At 44.9% G+C, this 18,693-nt stretch overlaps 1 long non-coding RNA gene across 1 annotated transcript; it reads right to left on the bottom strand.

The window, feature by feature from the left end:
* Nucleotides 1-15,393: 15,393 nt before the first annotated feature.
* Nucleotides 15,394-17,332, bottom strand: LOC147996328 (uncharacterized). The gene is made up of 3 exons (XR_015678086.1): nt 17,152-17,332; nt 16,959-17,067; nt 15,394-15,694 (listed from the first exon to the last, which is right to left on the bottom strand). It is a non-coding gene; the product is annotated as an uncharacterized LOC147996328 (long non-coding RNA).
* Between the last annotated feature and the right edge of the window lie 1,361 nt (nt 17,333-18,693).

Below are 18,693 nucleotides of genomic sequence, written 5' to 3'. Positions count from 1 at the left end.
ACAGCCATTCAGCACTGGTAGTCTGTCTCCAGAACCGATGCCTGTGGTCTTCGTGTCCCCTCTCCAGCCTGTGGACATTCTCCTTATTTTCTGGCATCTTGCCTTCTCACATCTCTCCCCTAGATACCAGCTCATCTCCTCCTGCTAGCCTAAAGCATTGCTTCCTGGTAGCCTTCCTGTAATGCTCTGTAGGTGAGCTGGCAATGTGATATCCCTCCGCACCCCTCGGTGCCCAGAGTGACAATGGGGTTGGGCCTAGCATTGGCAGAAGACACCTTGAGCTAGCAATCTTGAGTGCCAACCAGTCTTTTATGGCATCCCAGCCACAGACCCATCTCTGAGGCCAGTGTTAGTTCTGCAGAGGACCTGCCCAAGAGTGCTCTGGTAAGGGCATAAAAGGAGACTGGAGGCAGGCAGAGGGAGAAAGGACTTGTTGCTTCCTGATTACTGACCCTTCGGCCCTACAGGAGCATGGCTCCTGGTTTTTTGAGCACTTTCCAGACAGCACATTTACAAGAGTACATGCCAGGGTCCCCTGCTCCAAATTCTGATGATGGTCCCATCAGTCCCTGGTCAGCAAGCTTCCCCAGAAGACTTCCCACAGGTCCTTATAACACCCTTCCAGGCTCCCATTCACTTCCTTTTCTCTTTCCCTAGCCTAGAAATAGCAACTGCAAGGCCTTTCATTAACGAACTTGCAAGTCCCATGCCGTCTCAGCTCTAATGCCTATTAACCACATCCTCATATTCAATTCTCTCCATTACAATAATTCAAATGATTTCTGATTTACATACCTGGTCGTTACAGTGTTCCATAGAGAGATAGTTTTCTCTATGTGTCACAACAGTCAAGTCTGTGGAAGCACACAGTCCCAACCCCATCTTGCAAAAAGACCTTGGGAAAGCACTCAGAACTGCCCAAACTCATTTGCTGATGTACACTCAAGAGAATAATCCCCATGTTAGAATCGGAAGGGGTGCTAGGGAGTGTCTAAATGATGTAGACACATATCTGACACCTAGGACAGGACAGGCAATCTGCCATGCTTGTTACTAACACTGAGTCTCCCTTCGTTCTGAATCCCTTCCTGAGCAGCAGGAAGTATCCTCTTCCTGCTCCAGTTAGCTTAACTCTTCCACCACGGCTGGACGATTTAACTTCTTCAAATATTAAGAACAGAAGTCTGGGGTGACTGTTCTGGGTTTGGCTTCTCTCTTTCCTAGTAATCAATCACCCAGTATTTATGGAGCCCTGGCAGTTGTCATCCCAGGAAGCGCTTCACTTACGAATGAGTGTGGAAGGTCGCCTCTAGATGAACATTCTCTTTCCTTTATGGCCCTACAGGGTTTCAGCAACCGCTCAATAGGCACTTTTCATAATCCCCCATTGTGTCGAGATATTTTTATCGTTCCTGTCTGACTTCGAGTGTTTCATACCGTCCCACTGTTAAAATCCTGTTCCTGCCCAGCCATGATTGCTTATTCAGTAGCTTAAAAAAGTTTCCCTACCTCAAAACAAAATCAAAATCGTTTCACCATTAAACACCTTATACCAAAATGCCCAGAGCCAATCAGTACATGGAGAATATATAAAACCCAGAAGGTTGTGTCCAACATGTTCCCACAACCCAGACGCTGAAACACCCTTAATCCCCATCTCTGGCTACAGCTGGCCAGTTCTGTGCAGGGACACAGGAAAAGTAAACACAGGAAAAGTAAAGAGAGGTGTTTCAGATGGCCTGACGAGAAATTAATCATGAGGAGAGAAGTGCATGCCAAGTTGTGATAACTAATGATAATAACAGTGTTATTAAGTCCAGCTCAAAATCTCCCATCTTTATTAGCACAATTATGAACTAAATTGTGCCCTCCCACAAATTCACATGGGAAAGCCCTAAAACCAGGACCTCAGAGTGTGACTGTATTTAATTGAGTTAAAATGAGGTCAGTGGGCTGTATCCTAATCTAATTTTATTGCTGTCCTTATAAGAAGGGGTGACTAGGACAAACACAGAGACAAGGCAGATATTGGCACATAGGACTATACAAAGGCATGGGAAGAAGAGGCAGCCTGCAACACAAGGAGAGGTGTCAGAAGAGAGTAGCTTCATCTTAGTCTGCTGCCCTGAAAATGATGAGAAAATGAACTTCTGTCCTTTAGACCACCTGGTCGCCAGTACTTGGGTGTGGCAACCTATGGGCTCTCAAAATACTAACTCCTAACATGGGGTGTACTTAGTCATAGCTCTTTGCTTCTCTGGTGGGTATACTGACTGACTTTGCTTGGCTGCCTCAACTTGTCCCTGAATAAATGTTCTCTGGATCAGTTCTCCCCCTCTGCTACTGGCTCTGACAAGATGAGGTGTCTGTGTGGTAAGACAGAAAAACAGTTCTGAGCAGATATTCTCAATGAGCAATGAACTCTTAATTGCCCTTCATTAATATGGAGAGAGCCCAGGCAGGAGATTTAAGACCATATAGATTCCAAACTCCAACAGCATCCTTGTCAGCTTGTTCAGACATCTTATGTACCCCCCCCCCACACACACACTGCAAGACCCTAAGAGCGTTAGGAATCCATCTATTGCTGCTGTCTACTGCTAAAGCATCTTGGCCTAGGAAAACCCCAACTTCTGTTTGACAGAAGCAGTCTGAAGTTTATATATGCTTCTTATGGGCCAAAGGGAACTTCTCTCCTTGACTTATTTTTAAACTGTAAATGTTAAATTAGCATTTTGTAAGATGGCTCTGACACACAAAAGAGTTGATGTAGTCTTACACAAGTCTGTTTCAAAAAGAGGAAAATGTGTTTTCCTCAGAAAGCCACAAAAAAAAAAAAAAAAAAGAAAGAAAGAAATCCCAGGCCAAGAGCATTCTTATAGACCATGCAGTCTAATGTTTGTCTTTGTTTAGCCTCCGTTTTAAGCATCAGACCCAGGTTTCAAACGCAACCTTGTGTGAGGTTTGAGTAGACAAAAGATAGAAGCTGAAACTCTTAGGTTGAAGTGGGCCTGGGGCTCGGAGGAACGCTAGAGTGAAAACCGCCTGCCCACCCCAGTTCTTTACTTCCCAGATTTTTCTGATAAACTGCCGCAGTTAAGGTCGAGCATTTTATAATGATATGGCCAAATCTCCTGCTTGGTGACCCATAGACTTTGTGTCACCGAGTGGCTCACTGTGACCTTCTTTCTCTGGATGACAAGTTGGGCTTCAGCACAACTTCATGCTTAAGCAGCTCTTGGTGTACGATGCCAGGAACACATGCGTAAGCGTTGTTAAGCAAATACCAGGATTTTTAGTCAGATTCATGCATCAGGACAAAAGCTCTAGAGCTAAGGTTACTGACTTTGACAAATATTCACAGACTCTGAGTTGTTCTCCAATCTCTGTGTGCTTTGGGAAGAGTTCCTACAAAGTCTGGTGCAATGGAGTCAAGTATAATGAGCCTAGGAATGTGTGTGCACCTGTGTGTGTGTGTGTGTGTGTGTGTACACGTGTGTGTGTGCGTGTGCGCGCACACACACATGAAGACATAAAGGTGGTTCAAGGTTCAAACTTCTAGAAAACCATTCTATCAAGCCCCACTACAAACTCACCCTATCACATCCTAGACAGGAATCTCTCACAGCAGCATCTGTGTAAATGCCAAAGGTAACTGGGCCGGTTCTCCTAGGAGTTCTCATGGAGACAGCATAAAGACAGATATAAGCAACCAAACTCTGCGTTCGTAAATATGGTTTTACTAAAAAAACCAACCAAGCAGTAAGGACACATGAAAATGGTACTGTGGATAATGGTAACTGTCTCTTAAGATAGCTCTTGCAAATTTGAAAGAGATACAATAACAACTTCCAAGGGTTCATGCTCAACTAGTGTGGCGGTCAGTCCAAGGAGCTGCGAAGTCAAGCCAGGGTTAGAAAATAAGGGAAAAGCTCACATTTTGCACTGAGAAATTTCTGTATCAATCCGTGCCCAAACCAGATGTTTTGACTGATAATTATTATGATGATAATTCATTTAACTAGAAACAAAATGGGGCGTGACTGTTTACTGCTGCCCGCTTCCCCAGACCTATAGAGAAATAAGAGGAAAAATCTCAAAGGTTTTACTTGTGGCTAAAAGGAATATTTTCTCAATTAACCAAAAATATTGCCTTTACGTTCCTCACTAGTTGTAAAGAGACTCCTTGCACCTTGCATAGAAAAGCCAAGGTGGAGGCAGCTGTCAGGGACCTGAAAACGCCTTCAGTTTGGGTTTCCATCTATAAAAACACTGTTCTCAGAAAGCCCTCAGGTTGTCAGCTGTGGCATGAGACTTCTGGGTGCTATTCTTGTCTTCTGTCCTTCCTGAGGAGCCCTTCCCAAGACCAAGAGATTATGGTGAAATGAAAGAAAGATACTTCTAGAAACTTAGGTGGAGGCTTTACTGGAACAGAGAGTATATATCTCAGAGGACATATATAGCATGGCTAAAATCCTTAATATGTCTAAGAATTGGCACTGATCAGTAAACACTGTGTTTGCAGTAAGTCACACCAACCAACATAAGGGGAAGATTCAACCATTGCTGACTTGGGCTAGTGGAGCCCAAACAATGGGGTGGGGCACACTTACCTGTGACTACCTCACATACACCCCAGCAAAGGAAAACAATTTGTACCTAAATTTGTGGCAAATATACATAAACTTAGTAAATATTATATAACATATGTAACACTGTACAGCATACGTCACAGCTGAATTTCTTCAACAGCAAGGCAGGAACTACATACTTTCATTGTAAACTTAGCTCTTTAGAAAGAGAAACTATGACGTTCTGGAAAATAAAAATCTTTATATTGTTTTTTAAATGTTTTTTCCCACCGTTATCCCTTTTGAGACCCCTCTCATCATCTACCATCTCTGTCCTTCCTGGGCTTGCTTTTCCTGAGAAAAGGCTCCTGGAAAGTCACCAGCATTCCATCCAATCGGACGTTAGAATTCAGGACCAAGGACAGTGGTTTCTGCGCCGAGCCTGCTGTTTAGGCACAGGACCTGTTCTAACAGGTGAAATAGACCCTCTCGTCCCTTCAAAAGGCACAGCACAGATGAGCCTGCAAGAATTGCTGCTTTCCTAGGGATGCTCTTCCTTCATCTTTTTTTAACCAGAAGAGAACTCATCCAAAGTCAGGGACAGGATCTGTAAAAGGGGGACTTAACTCTACACATGCAACGGTAGGTCTGGGAAACAGGTGCTTGAGGACCTTTATCACAGTCTCACAGCCATGGTGACATCCCACAGAGTGTGTCTCTAAAATCAGCTCAGCAAGGCATAAAGTCCAACAACACAGCCCATCTGGACACATCTGGGCCAAGTGGCGTCTCAGAAGTGGGCATTCAACTCTAGGAAGTCCTAAGTGCTAGGAAACCTCCTTTTTTCACGTTCTGGAGCAACATGGGAGCACAGACGTCTCCTGGAATAATGTGCTCTTGTGAGATAGAACAGAAGCTAGAGAGGATATAAATACCCTGCAATTCTCTTAAATACCCTTATTTATAGACATGAAAGTTGGAAACCAGAATTCTTGCTGCAATATGAAGAAAGTAGAAACTAAATAAAAAATGAACATTTAGCATGTTATGGAAAGGTCAGAGCTCTCTTGGAAGGTGCTGTTTGCAACCACAAAGAAAGAAATTGTGTTCTGGTTTACCACATACACAACCCCCCCCCCAACACACACACGCACGTACACAGGCATGCACACTTGCTGTATTTTTCAGCATCCTGAGGTCAAAGGAAAACAATAAAAGATTGAAAGCCCCTAGGCCACAGCAGTTCCCCAGACCTCTCTTCTTTATTTAATAGGGTTGAGGAGGATGGGGATGGGGGCTTGCATGCCCCTGTGTGTACAGGTACAGTGCACATGTATACACTGTGGGGGGGGGGGTAAAGTTTTGCCTCAACAGTCATTCTTCAGGTGTTATCTATTTTTTTTTTTTGAGACAAGGTCTCTCACTGGCTGGGAGCTCACTAAATAGGGTAGACTCTCTGGCCAGCAAACCCAGGGATCTATCTGTCTCTGCCTCCCCCAAGCTGGAACTATAGGTGTATGCTTCTATACTCCCTTTGGAGGTGGAGGGGGCTGTCATCCTGTCATCTTGAGAGGCAAGAATTTTACAGACTGAGCTCCTGCCCCCATGTCCTCTGTTTAAAGGTGAAATGAGAACTGGAGCTCAAGGGAATCTAGGATCTGTACCAAACCTGCCAGGGCCCAGGGGCCAAGGTTCAAGTTCCAGGTCTAGACACAGTAATACAAAACCAAATGGAAAATCATCATGACTCAGTAGCACACGGAAGAGGGACTATACAGAGGGGACGTGGTGACCCGGCCTTGTGACCCACCTAGGAATGTGTCCCAGCTGCCCTCATAGGATCTTCCACCTAACTGCTAAGGGCAGCCACTTGCTTCTCAGGTGGCCTCAGAGAACTCGATTTTCCTTCTCTTCCAACCAGATTTCACCGAGCACGCCGTATGCTTAGTACCCAGGTCGTGCACTAAGAATGCAGGTAAATAAGGAGGGAGTCAAGCCAGACAACTGTATGTCACCGTGCACTGATTGCTCCTTTACTAAAGAAGAGATGACAGCCGCGAGATGGCTTAGTGGGTAAAGCCACTCGCAGGGCCCGATGACCTGGGTTCGAGCCCCAGAGCCTACATGAAGGTGGAAGAAGAGAGTCAACGCTATAAAGTTGACCTCTGACCTTCATAATGTACTTATGGCACGAGTGCATGTGGACCCAGAATCAGTATGTTCTGAACTGCATCGGGAACAGAAAAAATGGCCTTTGGTCAGACGGAGCCTCATCATTTCTACCCTCAGAGGGTCTGCCTGCTTTTGTCAAACCCACCATGCTGAGGAGAGCCGGATTTTAAGCAGCGTGCTGCCTTCATGAGGGGACTGCCAAGTAGGTGGGGCTGCTATGCATTGCTCAGGCCCATGATACACACTAGCCCTTGGATTTCAATATTGTTGTAGAGAGCTGCGTTCTTGTGCCTAATGGATTCTGATCACCCCCACAGAGGAGGACCCTGTCATCCCCTCGGATTTGCTTGGAGTGATTTCTCTCAGGCTGCATTACCTTAGGAACTGTCTCCTAGGGATGGATTGAATCAAAGCCCAATCATACTTACTTTTCCCTTCCAAAGGAAGATGTCCCCCTTGGGTTGCCTAAGGCCTGGTTCCTGTGCTTATTTACAGAGGGATTGTTCGGTTTCAGATAGCCAGTTATTTTCTCTCTGAGTTGCAAAGCTGATTTCAGCCACCCAAGAAGTGTTATGAATATATAAACAATATATAAAGCTTAAAGAGCAGGCGGGGAGGCACCACACACCTCCCAATAAAGCTGGCTGTGTTGCAGAGGAGAGAAATACAATCTATCTTGCTCTTGGATTAAGCCCCCTTCTGCCTTTTCATGAGACCTACTTCCCTAAGAATTCTCCAAAACCCCCTGTGTAGTGTGACCTCTGTCCTCTGACCTCAGCGATCAGCAATACCCCTTACCACAAAGACAGAAATTCTTTTTGGCCATGCCAGCTAAATCCCAAGAAACTCTGGGTTGGGTGAGACCTTTCAATCCCAGAGGGAATTGAATCAGGTCCTGTAGAAAAAAATTAAAATCCTGGATGGTCTCTATGGGGGCCGAAATGAGCCATCCTATTACCCAGCACCTCTCTGACGGTGAGGGTTAATTTATCACACGAAATCCAATCACTTCTTATAAAAGCAGTGCAGCTTTCATTTAGTTTGATGAGGTATATTGCAAGATTTCAGAAAATCAATTTTACTGAGAGCCATATTAAGCCCCAGGGAATATAACACTACATGTACCTCACATAAGTTTTTGTTATTACTCAGAGGATCACTGGGGAAATTATATACTTAGCCCGACGAAGGGTAATGGCTACCCTCATTGTCTTGGCTAACTCCCACCCTGCTTACCTCCATGAAATAACAAATAAAAATCGTCGGACTCCAAATTGGTGCCTACCTGAGCTTCACGGAGCCTGGGGCATGATGGCTATGAGCAAGAGCGACTTGATTCTCCGAAGAACTTAACTGCTTACAGCGTGGGACTTTATGGAGCAATGCTAAAACAATGAGAAGACAACGTGGACAGTGTCTATTTTAACCCAAGCCCCGGTTCTCTAGTTTGCACTCTCAGCAAAGCACCCCAAAAGGGGTCCACAGCGGGCTCAAAATTGCTTTCAGTCAACCTTCCAGGTTAATAACTCCACAGACATACGTCTCACAGTCAGGAACTTTTCCACTGTGGCTAAGAACATTTCTAGCTATGCTCGTCTGGTCTCTTGGAGACTTGTGTATGCAAGGCAATAAACCAAGCCCGCTCTTTATGGGCACCCCAACTTGAAGCTAGTGGCAGGGACTGAATACTCGAGCCAACTTTTGCGATAGCTTCTTTCTCCAAAGGCCGCTTCAAGCTAATAAAGGATGCAGAGTGGGTGTCGTAGGACGAGTGGCGCTCTGGTGCTCCAGTTCTACAGAACTGGCAAGTACCAGGGCTGGGCCTGCTTATCCGTGCTCTAGGACTATGCTGTCCAAGATGATAGCATCTATCCATGTAATGCCATTGATACAGCAATGACTTGAAATTAAAACTCCAGCCCCATGGATAACCCTAGTCATACGGGTAAGTAGCCACTGTGCAGGACAGAAATAGAACATTCTTGCCACCACACAGTGTTCTATTGGACATAGCCATGTGACAATCCAGATGCCATCTAGTTCTAGAGACCTGGGAGCCATCACATAGGTGTGCTAGTTTGGTTCAGGTTGGAGTTATTTACCATTCGTTCAGTGTAACATTTTCTAGGTCCTCTGTCACTCGCATGAATTGAGGCCAGATATGACCTCTTTATGGTCTTTAGGTCAGAGTAGCTTTCTTCCATCCCACCAGAGACAGCCGCAGGGAAACGGGAAAACTGGCTTTGGAAATTAAGTGAGAATGAAAAATATAAGCTTTGGGATAAAGTTCATATTCTGGAAACCACAAAGGAGGTTTTTATCAGTTGAAGAGATACCCTATGCCAAGAGCAAACCCCACTGCTATGGACTGAATTATGGCCCCCAATATGTATGTTAGCTTTTTTGGTACTGTAACAAATACCTGAGACAAATCAAGTTATAAAGCAAAAGGGAAATAGGAACATAATGATATAGGGCATGTGCTTAGCATGTTGAAGGCCCAGTATTCCAATATGGTACACACACATATTCTCTCTCTCTGTCTCTCTGTCTCTCTGTCTCTGTCTCTCTCTCTGTGTCTCCCTCTCTCTTTCACACACACACACACACACACACACACACACACACACACACACACAGAGAGAGAGAGAGAGAGAGAGAGAGAGAGAGAGAGAGAGAGGTGTCACTATATCAACTAATGAATTTTTCACCACTGTTAAATATCAAGTACAAGGGCTGCTGGGGGACATTTCAGATCCAATATAAAGTTTTATATTGAGGCCTTAATTCCCAGAACTTTGAATGTAACTATATTTGAAGATGATTCTTTTAAAAATAAATAAAAAGAAGTAACCAAGTAAAACAAGGTCATTGAGGTAAGCCCCAATCCCAAGTGACCACTGTGGCCATAGGAGGAGAGTGGGATACAGGGACACACATCAAGGAACAGCCAAGAGAAGAGACAGATGAAGCAACTGGAATTCCCTACAAGTCAAAGAGAGAAGCCCTTGAGGAGTCCAGCCCTGCTGACACTGTGATCCTGGCCTTCCAGCCTTCAGGACTAGGCTGCAATACATTTCCACTGCGTGAGTCTGCAGACTGGGACACCTTCCCAGGGAACCAATATGTTTGTACCGTGAGTTCTTCACAGTGTGGATCCTTCAAGGAACAAAACAGAGACCTGCGAGACTCGAGCTGTCAAGATCTCTTCAAATGCAGCGGGAGGGAGAGTTGTTTAGTTTACATTACCCATCATCACCATTCCTACCTCAAGCATAACAAAGCAGCTGCTTCTGTGCAGAATTATTGTTCTATGCCTTTGCCTGCAGGGAGATTCAGCCTTTGAAGCTGCTCAAGGAGCCAGTAGGGCAAAGGAACGTCAGAAAGTGACAGACAAATTACCCATGAGGAAGGACAGAACATTTCAGAAAACTGTTTTAAAAAATCATTCTGCCTCCACGGATACTACACTGTGACATCTATTACCAGGTGGGGGATGTCAACTGTAAATTAGATCGGTTTGTTTGTACACACGCCGGGTAGAACTACACACAAACAATTCATCGATTTAGCAGCTTGTATGTATAGTTGGCTCCCCTCTCGGTGTTTAACAAAAATTAATTAATACTACATGCAGCCTCCCATACATGTGATGGAACATAAAAATCCAGAGGATGTGCAAGCTCTGTGTGTGTGTGTGTGTGTGTGTGTGTGTGTGTGTGTGTGTGTGTGTGCACATACATGCATTTGTTGCAGAGAATTAAACCTAGGGCCTCCTGCACGCTATATAAGCCCTATTCCACTGAACTGCATCTCCAGTCCTCTTTTGATAATTACATTTATTTATTTGTGTATTTATTCACTTAATGTGTGTGTGAATAAATACACACACACACACACACACACACACACACACACACACACCACATGCACTCAGTCCATGGTGCAAGTGTGAAGGACAGAAGACACCTTAGAAGAATAAGCTCTTATTTCTTCCATGTGGGTTCTAGGGAATTGAACTCATGCTGTCAGGCTTGGCAATCAGTACCTTTACCCACGAAGACATTTCACAATACCCATTCCCAATCTTTTAACATTTAATTTTGAAACAAGTTCTCACCTAGTTGCTCAAATGGCTTTTGAATTTGTGATTCTCCCAGCTCAGCCTTTCAAGAAGCTGAGATCGTCGGCATACGACCAGGCCCAGCTATGATGCAAACTACAACAAAAGTATGTCCTTACCATAGTATTTTCTGTTCGATGAGTTCCATGAGAAACTACTTTGTACTCTTACACATGATACTTAGCCAAGAGAGGGAATGACTATTATCTCTGTAGCTATCTTTACACCTGTGTTTTTTGATCTGTCATAGAAATTTCAACCTTGATCTTCCTATTTTTTCTGACAGCTTGGTGGTCTTGTGCTCCTGAATCCATTTAAAGATACAAAGAGGCAGAGGTAAGGACCACTGGGAGCCAGCACCTCCCTTATATTGTCTGCTGCTGCCCCCCCCCGCCCCCCGCTATCTCATCCTGAGTCAAAAGAACATGTTGCTCACGAAGCTTGCCCACCATAACACCTGGTGATCACAGGAGCACATGTATATACATGACATAGCTACCATGTTCTGGACCTCTACTGAGAACTGCTGACAGAACAGACCATGTCTCTCATCTATGACTATTTAATTGACTCGTCAGGCTATGGGGTAACAGCAGGTCATGCTCAGCATTGATGCCCTTCCAATAATGCAAGGATGGCCGGTCCCTTTAGCACTTCCTCACCCCGGTAGAGCTGTTGGATATCATATAGTGAAAAGCTGACTCTATCAGATGCCCAGCCTTGCTACGCATGTATGCTAGCATGTCGGCTCAAGTTCTGTTCCACACAATTCACTCTCTCTACACTCCTCTCCCCTGACTGTGCTGAGGCTTAGTGGGCCTGTGACTCTGAAGAAAGATGTCCTACTTTTCTCCTGTCCTCTGCATATTGGAAAAAGCCATTCACCAAGGGAATCTGAGCAGGTGCTTTCTTGGAAGCTCTAAATAACCCAGCTGATTATGAGTTGTTCAATCACTCAGAGAGGAGTCCCAGGGGGCACACATAAGCAACATCATCAGCTCAGGACACTGCGCTGGACATCAATCGTTAAGCTAGTCTTTCCACAATTTTGTTTTGTGTTTCCTGCATCATTGGGCAGTGGGAAAAAAATAAAGATACTGAACATTTTCTCCCCCAAAGGCTCTTGTAGAAAGCAGCAAGAAACTGTCAGGACAGATAAGGCAAAGGTTATTGGCTTCTTTAAGGTCTACTGCCTGATTTCCCTCAGGGTCCCTGCTGTGGACAGTGGGGGATCTGCCTAGAAGTCAGGCATGTGTTAATTTGCATGATTGTGTTAACTAAGTATCACCCACTCCATCCCAGCCCCAGTATAACCTAAATTAATTCAACAGGAGCAGGTGGCTTAATTTGTACATTATTCACATTTGCTAATAAACAAGCAATTTGGGTTGTAGAGAGAATTTCCTCTTGGGGACAGAGGCCAAAAATGTTTGCTCGGGCATTGACCAAGGGGATTCCATGCTACCCGTGACCCTCATCATAGTCCTGCATTCCTTTTTGCCCTGAGCTGATGTAGTTGGGGTTCATCTCAAGTTCCCCCACAATTCTTGTTTTCCATGATCGACCCCGACCGTGAGGGTAAGCACCGGCCTGGGTTCTAGGGTTAATATTCATCCTTACTGTTTGTGGGACCAGGCTATGCTTGTCCAGGAAAGAGATGGGTTTCTGATGACCCAAGTCCTAGTGTCCTGGAGTCCTAGTATTTGAATGGTTTCTGACCATCAGTTTGCTTGGGGTCCTTTCTCCTAAGCTTGAATGAGGCCTTGTGCTCTGACTCTGCCCACCATTTTTCTGAGACTGATGTCTCATCGTGAACTTCTTCCTGGAGCCAAGCTTTGGGTACCCAATAACTTTAAAGAGGTATTATGCCTGCCTGGCCATGGAGCGCCCACCACTGCACTTCACTCCCCCCTTTGCAGGTGGCAACAGTGGTAATGGCTACAGATTATATGTCTGTGCCTTGGAGACTTTGCAGATGTTACTGTGGAGAAAACAGGAAAGTTAAGTGTCTTTTCTAAAGTCACTGTGAGTAGAGAGGAGCTACTCACAGCCATGTGTGTGCTGCTTTGCCTTCCTTGCCTGGTTTATTATGTCCAGTCTGGTGTCACCTCTTGACACCACTTTGAGATAGAAAGAACACACATGTCTGGCTGGGCTGTGGACCAGGATGGATATGAAGGAAAATGACATTGGAGGATTCCTGAAAGTAGCACAACTAAGAAGAACAAGGGATGAAGGCTAAGGCTGGAGAGGAAGAGAGAAAAGAGACCCAGGGGCCAAAGCTAGAGAAGTACCCTCGCTGGACAAAATACTTGAGAGTGTGTCCTGTCCCTTACATAGAAGACTTAAAATCCGAGTGACATCCGTAGCTACACTCTGGACCATGGCTCCAGTCTTAAACAACCCATTGATTTCCCTGTTGTCTGATGCCAGGTAGAGAAGCAATAGCATTCTTGCTATAGTTTGGAGCTTCAAAGTCCCTTCAATGTTAAAGGCTTGGTCACTGGCTTTGTGCTACTGGAGAATAGTAGAGGCATTGAACAATGGAGCCTAGGAGAAGATCTTCTAATGGCTGGGTGTGTGCCCTTGAAGGGGTGCAGTGGGACCTCACTTCTTTACTTGCTCAGTTTCTGGCTATGGGGTAAACTGCTTTGCTCACCACACATTCCCACCAAGTCTTTCCTTACCACAGGCCTGAAAGGAATGGGGAAACTGACCGTGGACTGAAATCTCTAAATGTGTGAGCTGTAGTAAACCTTCCATCTTTATATAAAGTTGATTGTCTCAGGATGTTCATTGACTTAGAGTAATGGAGAACCAACTAACACAATCCAACTTCCTGGTAAGAATCACATCCAATGATCAAAACACATAAGGAGACATTTTAAAGATGTCTCAGGAACAGTTCCGGGATCTGTTCTCTGCATATTGGGGATAAATGCAAGGTGGTGCTTCTAGTGAGCACCCATGTCAAAAGGAGCCTGAGAGCTCTGCACAACCAAATAACTTTGGGGCTTTTCAACCTGAGCTATGTCCTTGAGCTTTCATACCTTGAATACATTTATTGTTTGAAGATGTATTTTTATTTATTTGGGTATTAAGGGGTACACATACTTCTATATGCATAGAGGATAGAAGACAGTATGAGCTCTCTAGAAGCTGGAATTATAGGTGTTCGTGGCACGTCATATAGGTGCTCCAAACCCCAGTCCTCATAATTGTGTGGCAGGCACTCATAAACCCTGAACTGTCTCTCCAGACCCTCGCTTCATTTTAGACATAGATATGAGACAAGGAGAGCCAGCTCCATCCAACAAGCCTACATGAACTGTCCTGATGTGTCTCTAAGAGAAAATGGAGCTCCATTTGCAGTACCCTCCACCCCTGAGTTCTTAGCAACTCCTACTCCAAGCAAGAGACTTGGGAGCTTGAGGAAAAGCTACTAAGAGAAGAAAAGCTTCTGGGGAAGGGGACCGAATGTCTATCTTTCCCAGAGTGACAGCATCAGGAGATGGGGCTTTGTAGGTTAATTAGATCATAATTATAGGGCCCTTGTCTGGCAGAATTAGTGTCTTAAGAGAAGAGACATCATGGAGTTCATTTTCTCCCCACTCTTTGCTTCCTCTAGAGGACACAGTGAGAAGCCAGCCATCTGTAGGTCAGGACAATCCTCACAAGGAACTGAATCCCCCAAACCTACCAGCACCTTGATCTTGGACTTCCTAACCTCTTGAACTGTGAGAAATTACTTCTTGTGTTTTGAAGGAACTTGATCTGTGGTATTGTGTTACAGTCACCTAAAATGACCAATACAGGAATAGCAAAACTGAAGAAAGGCAGCATCATGCATCAACACGACCTGTCTACCGGATGGCAAAGTTCTGGTATCTCCTTCATGAGACAGCTTTTCAGGAAAGACCTGTTGTAGCTACAGACAGAAGTGGCCACCTTTGTTTGGTGACATAAAGAGCTCTGATAATTCCACCTGCTGTACATTGTATCTTCTGTAGAATCAGGCCTGCCTCCTCCCTGGGCTGACTGTGAAATCTTTCCTTTGAACTGGCTAATAGGTTTGGAGAAAGAGTGCCTGCTGAGATGGGTGAGCCTCTTCTTTGCCACAGGATCTTTCCATGCTTCCTCTATGAGGCCTTTCCTCTGAACATTTCAGATGTGACTGGAGCTGGCTGACTGGCCTCTCGACAAGATCACGGAAGTCTTCAGATCTTAGGGATCGGGAGCTTAATTGTGTGAATTTACTGAAGTTCTAGGTGATAGGTTCAAACTAATCAAACTCTTGAGACATGGCGGCTGATGAACACATTTTTTTCCCTAAAGTATAAAGTATTTTTGAAAAGCCAAATGACTGGCTCCAGGAAAGGTCACAGAGCAGGGTAAGGGAAGATTTTTTTAATGGTGGGTGTCATCAAGCTGTAACAATTCTCTGCCCTGCTGAGTGGCACCCACCAAATGGGCCAGAGGACCCCTGGAGCCCGTCAAGATAGCCACCCATTCAGACAGGACCAGAGATGACTCTTCAACACAGACTTCTCATTTTTATTCTTAATACCCCCAGGTTGAACACAAACTCCTTTCTATCATAAATCTGATGCTGTTTCCATGATTACTATTTACCTTAGATTAAATTGTGTTCAGAGGAGGTCTCTGTGGTGAGTCTGGGGAGACTCTCTAAGCTTATCTGTAGTCTATTTCAAGTTGTCTCTGCAGCAGATGGCTGGTGTCATCCGTGAGATATTAAGGCTTTGAGGCTTCAATTTCAGATGGTGCCATTTCCCAACCTGTCTCCATTCCACCGTCCTGGGTCATGGAGCTGAAACAGTGAAAAGTTTAATGAATAAGAGATTGACGGGACAGAGACCAGTGGATAAAGATTTTAGCTGGGATTGTAACCGATGGAGCCTACTTCACCTAACTGCAGCTTGGAATGGGGATCTAGAGTCCCCCATGGGTTAGCACAGGTTGATGATGGGTCTTATAGGAATATTGTTAGGGTGCCCGTTTCCCACCGCAACAGCTGTATTCTGTCTTGTCAGTCATTTTCTACTGTGGTAGAGAGAAGACTAAAACAAACACAGAGATGAAGTAAGAAACCCGCCCATTTAGTAGAAGCTAAACAACACCTTACCTCCCCAGAATAGCCAATGTGTGAAGCCCCTGGGTGGATCAATGAAGGCTTTAGCTTCTTTGGGGGGAGCGATCCACTCTAGTTCTATGGGCAGACAAAACCCACCTGTGCCTCCCTTGCTCAAAGACTAAACAATTATTGATTTTTTTCCCATTTATTTGTTTCTCTTTTCTCAAATTAGTGTTCATAGATTCCCCCAGCCCCACAACAATCAAATGATCTAGCTAGGACATCTAGGAAGCTCACAGGAGTCCAGGAAGGCACCAGTTTGGCTAGCTGTCACACACAATAAGGGTAAGATATACGTAGAGCGGTTTATAAGAAAAAGCAAGTCTAAGAACCAGATACAAGTAGGCAGTCTGTGAGAACGATCTAGAGAGGATTTGAAGGACTCAGGTTCAACTGAATATAGATCATAACACAATCAGATACCCAGCAGATGAGCATCATTAAGGGAACTGAAGGCACTGTCATAGCCCTGTGCTGGATTGTTCCAGGAAAAGGTGGGCATCTAGGAGTCCAAACGCCCTGGCCTGGCACTCAGCACTAATCCACTCCTTGGTTGTTGCTCAGCAACCCACTTCACTGAGCCTGCACAGCTCGCTCACAGAGATGTTAAACACCCATGCTTTGCCACTCTGGTACTGAATGAGAGCCAAAGCGATTTCTTTCTCACCCCAGTCATCCTTGCCTCTAAAAGCCTGTCTATTCTCTGGAAGTTTAAACAGATTGAAGGATTTCTGCTCTACCATAGCTTGGAGAAAAACTCAATATTTGTTAATCTCAGATCTTAATGCCTGCTCGTGGTGACTTTCGTGTTGCTCTTTGAAACGACCGTGGTGTTTTAATAATACAACATTCTTCCCGGTATTGTTGAAATAGCACATTATTCTGTGTATCCAATTGCAATGCGTTTCCCCTGCCCTTGTGGTGCATTACAGCTGCGTACCCTCTTGCAGAAGTATGTATAATTGGAGGAGGAATTTTCCAGCAAGCCACTGAAGGTGTGAGGTGATGTGCCACTCTGTTCGTGGAACTGCATTCGAAGGCTGAGAAAGCTGTTTTAGAGGGTAAACACAGGTTTAGCCCAGCATTCCCAGTGGGTCTCACCTTCCCGCCTTGCCTACCCCAGTTAGCCTCACCCCATCTCTACTGTCTGATTTACATGTCCAACTTCTCGTTCCTCAGACGTGTTCCCACACACGAGCTCTTGCTTGATAATGGAGTCACATTCTTCCTGAAATTTCTCCATCATTGGACCTGGAGTCCTCAGGTCAGGACACGTTCAATACTGCGGTTAAGTAGATTTATCTTTCCCTAAAACTGAACATACACATACCAGTGGTCAACAGGTCATTTTGCTTCTGACCCATAATTGCAGGGGCTAAATTTTTTAGTTTAAACACTAACTTTTCTAGAGAAATTTTAGGTTTAGCACACATGTGAATTATAGTCCTCATATACCACAGCCCTAACACCTATATAGTTCTCCCCATATACCACACCCCAACACATAGCCAGCTCTCCTCAATATCAGCACCTCTGTCTAGCACTGTATAGAGGCTCCAACCCACATGCACAATCATTCTGACCTAATGTTCATAGCTTACATTAAATTCCCTCTGGGTCCTTTGACGTGGTTTGGATAAATGCATAATAAACTGTGACTACCATCATATTACATAGTCTCACTGTCCCAAACACCCTCTGCATTCATGTTTTTAATTATGGAAATTGAAAGCGCTGTCCTCACGTGAAAAGCAGAGCTTCCAGAATGTGTTGGCACTTCTCCAGCTTGGCGGCGCTGGGTACTCGTTAGAGGTTGTTCCTGTCAGAGATCACGTATCTAGCACAGGTAACCATAACCCCCTGTGCTCCCTACTAATCACTTTCTGGACTTTTTCTGGGTCATTATGTAGATAGCGAAACTGTGACCCCTGCCTTCAAAGCCGAGTTGGGTCAGATCCTGAGAACCCTGACTCCCAAGTCCCTTTTATCTGAGATGCGCACTTGGAGAATCTTCTACCCCTGACAGCAGACCAGACCTGTGAACACAAGAGTGTTTTTCTGATTTATGGCAGATATCACCAAGGTTCCAAGTCAGTGGACACTGAGTTAATTAAAGGCGACTTTTTTTTCTGGGTGAGCCTGACCTAAGCAGAGGACCAATCAAAGAGAAGTAGTAGCAGTGGCAGGTGCTCCGCTGGGTGGACAAGGAAGCAGCCTGCTGTGAAAGGGCCACTTGCTAGGACCTAGGGGCACTCGCAGGAGTGACTCCAGGCTGAGGGCCAGTAGGACAGCAGAAGCCACAACCCAACTCTCAAAGATAGCCAGTTCCTGCTGCCAAAACAAACCACCTTGCTAAAGAACAAAATCCAGAATATTGAGTTGAGAGGACTATGGCTAGAGATTTGTAACTGAGCACCATCGCATCCTTTGAGGTGAGCTGAGGAAACAGGGTATGGAAACTTTCCTGAGTTTTAAAGTTTTGGTTTGACTTTTACCTGCACTTAACATGAATGACTCCATTATGGTTTAGTCTGATCTGTTGGGGCTGGGGGCAAGAGCTCAACCCACAAACAATGGGTTCCCATACATTTAACTGACAACTTATACTGGGTAATTTATAAATAGAAATTTCTTGCTCAGAGCTCTCTGGAGGCTGGGAAGTCTAAGATCTACAG

The sequence above is a fragment of the Rattus norvegicus genome, chromosome 2, assembly GCF_021556685.1.
Source record: "Rattus norvegicus strain SHRSP/BbbUtx chromosome 2, alternate assembly SHRSP_T2T, whole genome shotgun sequence".
NCBI classification, from domain to species: Eukaryota; Metazoa; Chordata; class Mammalia; order Rodentia; family Muridae; genus Rattus; species Rattus norvegicus.
The sequence above is the reverse complement of the archived record's forward strand: the minus strand, read 5'-3'. Positions and strand labels throughout refer to the sequence as shown.